Below are 10324 nucleotides of genomic sequence, written 5' to 3' on the forward strand. Positions count from 1 at the left end.
GCCCCTTCTGTGATCCTTGCCTGGGTGATCTTTCTTCCTTGTTTCAGTTCAGTTCTAGCCCCTGTTGTGAACCAGAAACTGTTCTGTTTAATAAAAAAAAATCTTTATTACTCTGCTGCTGCCAACTTGTGTTCCTATAGCAAATGATTTTGTCCAAGAACTCCTCACTTTTCCATTGCTTCTGCCTCCACCACGTCCATTTGCCACCTTACATTGCTGCTTCCACCTTTGCCAAGAGTTTCCCTTTCCTTTGGAAAATGTTACAGCCAGGGCCAGTATGCCTTTGGTTTAGTTAAGACATCTCCATCCCCTTTGTTAGTCAGACTTACAGCTGCACCCTTTTTGTACACATAAAAGTCCCTCAGGTAGCTATGAAGATCTTCATTCTGAACCTTCACTCTTAGGTAAATTGAGTAAATTCCACTCAACTTTTCCCAACCTCAGAGTACAAGAAATGTGCCCCAATATGATCAGCACCTTTCCAGAAAAAATTGAATCTCTTTGAGGTTGGTCTGAGCACGGTCTTTATTTACTTTTCCAATTCCCATCATCTCTCAGTCCCCCAACTCCCAAGCCACGCACATTATCCAGAGACTTGAAGAAGCCTGAATAGAGCACCAGGAACCTAAAAGGTGAAGGGGGCAAAGCTGGCAGCCATTGCCGTCAAGCTTGCCCCCATGGCAAAGGCCCACTTCCTCATTACTCATGACCTCATTTGATCCTTTCAACAACAACCTTGTAAGAGAGGAGAGACATTGTTGCCTCCAGTTTACAGATGAGAAAACTGAGTTTCAGGGTGGGCAGGTAACTTGAGCAAAGTTATAATAATTGGCCAAGCCTGGCCTAGATGCTAGGTCTTCTGACTCTGTCCTTTCTACTCTATTCACTCTCCATTTTGATCAGAGTAGTTATATGGCCAAATACATGCATAGAGAGTGTTAGCCCAGCATAAGTGTGAAGGACAGATTAAGGAAAGAAATAAGAATTTATTAAGTGCCTAATCTGTGCCAGGCACTGTGCAAAGAGCTTTACAAATGTTATCAAATTTAATCTTCAAAACAACCCTGACAGGTAGGTGCTATTATTATACCTATTTTACACATGAGGAAACTGAGGCAGATAGAGGGAAAATGACTTGCCCAGAATCATGTCATTTACTAAGTATCTGAGGCCATTATTTAATTCAGGTTTTTCAGACTCCAGCTCCAGCTCTCTAACCACTGCACTATCTAGCTGATAGGAAACAAGTGGAGGCAAGCCTACCTGGAAGAAGGTGATTGCAGTACTACAGGTGGGAGGTAATGAGGATCAGTACTAAGTGTGGTAGCAATGGGAATAGAGAAGGGACAAATGCAAGGGATATAGCTCAAGTTGGATTAAAAATAAATGAATAGGAGAAGTATGAGTCAAAGACAGCCCCAAGCTTGTAAACATGAGAGATTGGATGGATTAATGGTAATGCCACTGGTGAAGTCAGAAGGAGGTACCACTTTGAAGGAGAAAATAATAAGGTTGGTTTTTGGACATAGAGAAGTTAAGGTGTGTTGGTGATAGAATCAAGGTAGAAAAGTTCTGTAGGCAGCTGTAAGTGCAGATGTGAAACTCAGGAAGATGAAATTGGGGAATCATCTGCATAGAGGTGATAGCTGAAACATGAGAGCAAGTGAAACTGCCAACAGAAAGAAAAAATAAGGATAGAACTTTGGGGAACACCCAACTTAAGAATGAGGAGGCAGCAAAGGAGATGAGATCGCCAGAGGATTAGGAGGGGAAGCAGAAGAGAGTATGCAGAAAGAGAGAATCATCAAGAGTTAAAAAATACTGCAAAGAAGTCATGGAGGAAGAATCTGGGGAGGACAGAGAGAATGCCATTGGATTTGATTATAAGGGGGAAGTTTTGTTAATTGTGGGTGCAGAAGCCATATGGAAAAGGGGTGAAGAAAGAATGGGTAGTGAGGGAACAGACACATGGGTATAGAAAATATGTGTATTTTCAAGAACTTTGTAGTGGAGGAGAGAAGAGATTCTGGATGGTAACTGAATAAGGTAAAAATGTCAAGGAAAGGCCCTTTTAGGACAGGGAAACCTGACCTTGTCTGTAGTCATGTGCTTTGCCCCATCCAGTCTGCTATCCTCCCTGTTCCAAACCATAAACAGACCATGATCATTTTTGCATCTGTGCCTTTTGGTTCATAGTTTCCCCTACGTGAAATAAATCTTGATCCTGCCTCCTTCATGACTCCTCTCTGATTTTTCAGTTCTCATTGATATCTCTGAATTCCATTGTATTTATAATTATAAACACAGTTTAACAATTAATCTCTGTTTCAAATGTGCTCATTTTGTCTCTTCCTAAAAGACTGGAAGTTCCTTGAGGGCAGATCATGTCTCATATATAGTACCATCAAGTACAATACCAAGTACATATAAATAGATGTTGAGTCAACACATATTTGTTGTTCAATCTTTTCAGTAGTCTGACTCCTCATTCTATTTGGGGTTTTCTTGGCATTTCCTTTTTCAGTTCTTTTTTACAGATGAGGAAACCAAGGCAAACAGGGTTAAGTGACTTGCCCAGAGTCAGGCAGATAGGAAGTATCTGAGGCCGGATTTGACCTCAGGAAGATGAGTCTTCCTGACTCTAGGCCTGGCACTCTATTTACTGTGCCACCTAGCTGCCCCAACACTTATTATGTAATTGAATTTAAGGTAGTTCATAACATGAAGTTAAAATTTCTACATTATTAGGAACTCATCTTCTAAGTCATAGAACTCATAAAATACCTTCAAAGAAAAGGGCATTTTTGTGCTACATACAGATAACTGGCCTTATATAATTTTGAAATGCCATGTTGTTTGTGACAATACTTCTTTATCAAATTATCTTGCACATTGTATCTACATATAGTTATTATTTAAATATTGTTTTATTTATGTACACACACACACACATACACACACACACACATATATATCATATAGATGATTTACCTAATCCATTCATTCATTCAACAAACTACTAAATACACTATGCCACAGTGGATAGAGTCCCAGGCCTGGAGTCAGGATAATCTGAGTTCAACTTTGGCCTTGGACACTTACTAGCTGTCTAACCCTGGGCAAGTCACTTAACCCTGTTTGCCTCAGTTTCCTCAGCTGTAAAATGTGCATAATAATAACACCTAATGGGCACAGTGGTTTTGAGGACCAAATGAGATAATAATTGTCTGGAACATAGTCATTGCTATGTAAATGTTATTATTATTATTATTATTATTAATATGCACCTATTATGTGCCAGGAACTTTGCTAAGTGCTATGAATACAAAGGTAAAAATAAAATAGTATCTACCCTAAAGCAGCTTACATTCTAAAGGAAGCAATACATCTTCTTATAAATAAATGCAAAATGTATACAGAGTAAATTCAAAGTAATGAGGAAGGAGCCTAGCAAGTGGGAAAAAATAGGAAAGGCTTTCTAGAGGAGGTGGATAGAGATTCAAAGAGGCAAAAATGAAGGAGAATGTTCCATGCACAGAATCTGGAGATGGAATGTTGTCAAGCACTAGTGACTAGGACAGTTGGCTGGAATATAGATAGAGTGCATGAGAAGAAATAATATATAATAAGCCTGGAAAGGTAGACTGGAGAAATACTGCGACTTTAATCGATGCACTGGAGGTCAGATATATAGCCAGGTAGACATAGACATATGTGCGCATGCACCTACATGTATAGGTACACATGTACATGCATGTACACACATAAACATATAGCAGATAGGGAGGCTGCTTGGACATCATACTTTGCATATATAATGTCTGCTAAATGAAATGATGCAAATAAATGTGTCATAATTTAGAGTATAGTGCTGAGAACCTTTTGTTGTAGTTGTTGTTGTTGTCTGGTCATTTCAGTTGTGTCTAACCTTTCATGACCCCATTTGGGTCATGACCCCATTTTTCTTGGCAAAGATACTAGAGTGGTTTGCCATTTCCTTTGCCAGCTCATTTTTACAAATGAGGAAACTGAGGTAAACAGAGTAACATGACTTGGCCAGGGTCACACAGCTAATAAGTGCCTGAGGGCAGATTTGAACTCAGGAAAATGAGTCCTCCTGACTTTAGGCCTAGCATTCTATCCATGTAACACCTAGCTACTGAGAAGCTACCTCCTTTAAAAAAAAAAATCTTTGCCCCAAGCATTCCTGGATGGTTAAACTCATGTACCTTTTATATGAAAAAAAGGAGATTCAAACTCAGTCTATTCTACTCTTTCCATGGTAGAGAAGTTAGAATTTTGAAAAAGATAGGTTGGGGTAGTCTTTGGTTCAGAGGTTAGAAAAACTTCATTCGTTTCCTCCCTTTTTCTCATTCTTCTCTCTTCTTGCTTCTCTTTTTCTAATCCCTATCTATTTAGAGGAAGGAGTATGAGGTAGCAGCAGAAGTCTGTGCTATGAATGTGAACAGAGATTGTCCTCTCTGGAAGTTTCAACTTCCTTTCAACTCTGATAAAACCAGTTTCTCCATGTTTCACTTTAGGTTGAATGAATTCTTTCAAAATCTTTTCTTTCCCTTCCTCCATCAGAATGCCCCAGGTATGAACTTTATGCTTTTATATCTTTGTGGATGCCTGTGGCATCTTCATGCCATCTTGGGAGATCTTTCTTTTCTTACTTAGAAGGGAAACAGTCAGGCCAACCGAGTGGCTGACCAAGGTATAGTTAGTTCTACCTTGAAAAAGAGGACAAGTAGATAGATGTTTAAACTCTATAACTCTGTGATATTTGTTGGACCTCACCTGTGTCCTATACCTGCTCTTCAATTTATAGAGTTGCTGGAGGGCACTGAGAGATTGTCAAGAAGCAGGTTTGTACATGAACAGGAACTTGGACCCTTGGCCTTCCTGCATCCTTGAGGCCAGTTCTCTGCCCACTATACTACACTGTCTCTGGATTGTGTGATAACTGGCAGAATTATAGTACCCATAATTATCTGTTCAAATATAATGCACATGTATTATAGGAGAAGATTGTTAGAAGAGAAGATCTGAACCATGCTAAGTTTTGAAAATAAACTTGTTACCACTTTTTAGTACCTTTGATAAAAAAATAATTTATTGTCAGTCTGGAATTTTTCTTGAGTTCTATGTGATTCTTTGTAATAATCAAATACCACTTGTGGATGATGGCTGTTTTACCTAGAAAATGTTGTATATAGGTCTTACGCATTAGAGTTGGTAAGCAAATTACCCACATTACTTTAATTGGCACTGGCAAATATCTTAAAACATTCTTTATCTGGAATATTTGTTTTTTCTGCTTAGGCAATTTGTTTTCAAGAAAGAAAAAAGCAGAAAAGGCTACTGAAAAGCATTCCCAGTAATGTGGAAAGTGATTTTAAAAAATTATAAGTGCTTCCATATATGGAACAGATAATGAGATTTGTCCACAGTAGTTTCACAATGATATCAATGGGAGTTTTAGCCAAAGCTTTAAGTTAGTGTTAGTGTCTGGGGAGCTCACTAGAAATATTTATGAGTACTCCAAATTCTCCTTAAATTCTCCAGAAAGTTGGCTAAATACAACTTCTCATTAGTGGCATTTAGAAAATTCACAAAAACTATTTTAAATGTGGTGATAAATCACCATAATGATAATATTTTTAGAAGGCATACTTTTGCTTTCCTTGCTAATCCTACTAACTTGGTGTATCTGATACTCTCTGGTAGGAATGTAGAAACCAATTCATGTGGTAGAGATGCAAATAAGGGATAGCCGAGAAGTCATTTGGAGTTACCGTGTTGATAGACAAAAGTGCTTGACATAGTTGTCTCTGTAGCAGAAAATGCACACCAGAGGAAGTTGCTATCTTTATATCTCAGAGACTAACATTGTTCCCCAGTCGGCTACACAATACACTTGTCAGAACAGTTGTTAGATAGTTATGCTACTCACTATGCTATCTGGTACATTCACCCCCACCATCACCACAACACACAGCCAGGGCAATCTTTGAGTAGTTATTAATCATGGTGGAACTTTTGGAATTGAGAATTGCTAGCTCATTGACATGGAAACCTATAATTACAGCTCTAGCCAATTGTTCTTTTTAAACATTGTGACTTGTTTAATTTCTCAGCCTGAGGCTGTGTCTATACAAAGTCAGCAGTTATTTATTTAATTTAATTAATTCAGGTAAAATGGAGTGGGGAGGGGGAGACCTGAATTGCCTGCTCTGGACCTCTGGCCTGAATTAACCACATATTTGGCAACTTTTTTTTTCATTTTGTTCTGTGTAGACAGCTCGAGTTTGTTATAATAAGATTAACAAAAGGATAAATCACTATATGAAACTTAATTAAAAGGGGGAAAATGACCGAGACAATCCTGAGGGCCAGTGCAAAGTATATCTACAGGCTGCTTTCTCAATTGTCCCTTCATAGCCCTTTCTTTGAGTTTTCTTTGCACCCTGGTACAGTAAGCCTGGAGTAGTCTGAAGTACATTAAATAAACTACATAAAAATAAAAAGTGATGCCCTGGGAGGTCATGGTCATAATTTGTTGCATTGTTAGGAGAATAAAAATTTAAATATCTCTCCCAGCACCAGCAAAAGCAACAGTTAAGACTGGAAGATTAAATTCTTACTGACAGCCCTTTAAAACACAGTCAGCTTGGCATGGTCTTAAATAACCTCCACTGACAACTATCGAAGTAGGAAAATCAGACCTACAGTGCTAATTGCCCTCCTCCTAATATCAGGCAGCTGCTTTACAAAGGAATGCAAATTAATTGGTTTGGGGAAATTAATAATAGATGAAATCAGGCCTCATTAGGCCATACTTATTTCATCAGAATGTCAGAGTAAATGGTAACTGGCCCTACCACCATTTAACATGATCTTGGTTTCTTTTAGCCAACACAAAATAGAGTATTGTTATGTTAACTGAATATTCTGCCCAAATAAAACAAGGAGTGGGATGGGGGAGATGTTTTTAATGAATCAATGTGAAAAACACTGATCTCTCCATCGTTTCATAGTGCCTTTTTTGTGATTATGTTCAAAATGAAAAGATTTCAAATATTTTGGTACTTAGTGAACTGATAAAGGTACTTGAGACTGTCTTGTTTTGTTAATAATTAACTTTCTCTTTTCAAATTCAGTTCATCTGCGTGGGTTAGATCTGTGCTTTGCCACAGTGTGTACCTTAACTGAACTTGAAGTGAAACTCAAACTTACATTTTATGTGAAATCCTGAGTTCAGATAATTTTCATAAACACAAGTGGCAGATTTTAACTGGCAGCAGCTATCACTGTGCACTTGAATGCTAACTTGGTAATCAGTGTAAAACATTTTTGAGTCTTCTTTTGAACGGGCCTTGATCTGTCAAAAGGGCACATAATATCTGCACAGGGCTTCCAACCAAGTTTAGGACAACTTGGCTTCACTTAAAAAAGAAAAAAATGATATTTAGTTTTACACATCAAAAGCTTGAATAATTAATTTTTTTCAAAGATTCTCAGGAGGACATACAGTTGTAGTGTTTATATACGTATAAATATTCAGTTAAACATATACTATATATGTTGTATATATATATTAAAGTACACTTGAACAAAATACACAGTTTATGCAAGAGATTTAATTTGCTCTTTTTTATAAGAAGGAAGTAATTTGTTTTAGGTAAACTTCCCCTGCCTTTAAAAAAAACCAGACATTGCGATTTATAAACAAAAAACTAAAACGAACAAAAATCTTTAAATCAACATACTTAATCTACATTTATCTATATATTTAAAACTACATCTACTCCTTGTGTGAGGTATTCTTTCTGCTACTTCTGCTGCATGCTCAAGTTGTCACAGCCATTTACTCTGGCTAGCTGAACTTGTCTCTTCTGCTTGCTTGCAACTAAATTTTTCACAACAAATTGTGCAAATATACCACTGCAAACAATGCTTGCTGCATAGATCAACTATTACATTTCCTCTGACATTCATAGTTAGAAGGGTGGAGTTGCATTCGACAGGCAGATTCTGGCTTGAAAGGGTTAAACTTTTTTGCTCCTAACACACACACACACACACACACACACACACACACACACACACACACACACACACGATAATAGTAATAATAAATACTACTAATAAAAAGCCTGCAACAAGATATAAAATGTAGTACCTGCAACGTGCTGAAATCTCTCCAGTCTCCGCCCTTTCAGTAATTTAGTTTCACACTGGCACCACTTCTGTACCAAATGCTTCTTCCTCCCCCAAAAATGTGTGTCAGCACAAGCCCGGACGAAACTCCAAATCCAGGAAAATAAAATTAACCGTGCAGATCAAAGGCAGACGAGCACGGAGACCAAATGCCTGTAATCTGATCAGTGATCAGATGCCATTGCATCAAAGGCAGTGCTAAGTTGTTTTGGGTTTTTTTCTTTTTAAATATATGTTAAAAAGAAAATTCTCTTTTCAGCAGGTAGTTACCTCCCCGCCTTCTGGTCCTTAAGTGGCTTTGTTAAGTGTTGCTCACTTTGGCTTCTCCCCTCGTTTCTGGGCCGGGAGAATGAGGAGGATTCCTCCCTGGCTCCCTCGAGTTGAGTGGCTGGATCTGTAGCTTTTTCAGTTCCCAAGCTGTGTTGTGGATTGTGTGTTGGGAGTTTTTCCTAGTGCCAGCGGGTTGTGCTTTATCCCTTTCATCTAGGCGAACTGCAGATCCCATGACATCATTCAACGCTGTGGGACTGGTAGGAGAGCTATAATTCAGACTGTGGGGGAATACTGCGAGAGAGAGAGAGACAGAGAGAGAGAGAGAGAGAGAGAGAGAGAGAGAGAGAGAGAGAGAGAGAGAGGAACAAGGGTTTGCAAGATTTCTAATCAGGTTAGTCCATTGTAACCAGCACAGGGCTCATTTCAAAGTTCCTGTTATCTGCTTCCTAGGGAAAAGGGAGAGAGAATACAGCCAAAGCTTTTTTGTATGATGAGCTCCCTGATAAGTGCCAAATAAGAGCATTTAAGACCTTATCTTTGACAAAAATCACCATTCCCACAAAGACTAGGGTATCCAACGTTCAGAACAATTTAATATAGCTGCCAAGCAATTATGAAACATGCCTCCAAATCGCCAGATGGACTGAGTGAATGGCAGCAATAGCAACCCAACTGAATGAGAAAGAGATCTCTAAGAATTCAAGCAAATTATCCTCTTTTTGAAAATCAGAATGGAAGAAACCCATTATCAATTAGAGAATGGCATTCCAAAATTAAAATGGGGCAGTCTGAAGAAGTAATTAAATCAGCAGACAACAGTCTCTTGAATTCTGTTCTCAGATCTGTCACCACCAACTCACTGGGTGACCTTTGGCTTGGACTCAAGCTTGTCTTTGCCTTAGTTTCTGATTTTGTAAATTAAATCTAGTAATATCTCCTTAGGCTCAGTGTTATTAGGCTTAATTCATTAATACTTGTTAAGTATTTTAGGATTTTCACATGATATGTAAAGAGAGAGTACTTTCATGTTCAATGATGGTCCAAAAACATGTTTTAATTGGTCTTTCTGGGGCAATGTTGCAGCCACACATAGGTAAAAAATAAAGTTGTTGAGTCATGTTGGACTCTTCTTGGCAAAGGTACTGGAGTGGTTTGCCATTACTTTCTGCAGATCACTTTGCAGATGAGGAAAGGAAGGTAAATGGGGTTAAGTGACTTGCCCAGGGTCACACAGCTAGTTAAGTGTCTGAGGCTGCTGTCCCACCTAGCTGCCCATTATTTAATGCATTTTATTTAAATGCAATTTATTTAATGCTTTAAAGTTTGCAAAGCACTTTGCAAATATTTCATTTTTTCCTTACGACTGCTCTAAGTGGTAGATGCTATAATTATTCCCAGTTTTATAGATGAGGAAACTGAGGCAGGCAGAGTGTTAAATGACTTGCCCAGACACAGCTAAAAATAGTCTGAGGCAGGATTTGAGCACAAATTTTCTGAGGACTGGTCTTTCTATCTACTGCACCACCTAGCTGGACAGTTCTCCTAAACTGCACCTAGAATTTTATAATCAGAGACCTTCAATACCATACTTTAGTCCAATTCTTCACTGCCAATCTTGAATGAGTATATAAAATTGCACATTAAATTTTTCCCCTTTTGTTTATTTCTTATAATCTATGAACAAAAACTCATGATGGCCTAATTTGACTTCTTTTTGTGGTCAAATATGAAGTAAGATAATGTGGTATTGCAGAGAATCTAATTTTTATATGGCCATGTTTTCTTTTATAACACAGTACCAGGCCACAGCAAATTGTGGTTCCAAGAT

The 10324-nt window shown here is 38.2% G+C and overlaps 1 protein-coding gene across 2 annotated transcripts in view; it reads right to left on the reverse strand.

The window, feature by feature from the left end:
* Positions 1 to 8759, reverse strand: part of TNFRSF19 (TNF receptor superfamily member 19) — an 86106-nt gene extending 77347 nt beyond the window's left edge. The window contains exon 1 of one of the 2 annotated variants that reach the window (XM_027877555.1): positions 8494 to 8759. The gene's annotated coding sequence lies outside the window, so the exon portion shown is untranslated. Of the gene's footprint in view, positions 1 to 8185 lie in introns of both variants that reach the window. The other variant, XM_027877553.1, reaches the window with a different exon arrangement.
* Positions 8760 to 10324: the final 1565 nt, after the last annotated feature.

The sequence above is a fragment of the Vombatus ursinus genome, unplaced genomic scaffold, assembly GCF_900497805.2.
Source record: "Vombatus ursinus unplaced genomic scaffold, bare-nosed wombat genome assembly UNPS02014813.1, whole genome shotgun sequence".
Classification (NCBI taxonomy): Eukaryota; Metazoa; Chordata; class Mammalia; order Diprotodontia; family Vombatidae; genus Vombatus; species Vombatus ursinus.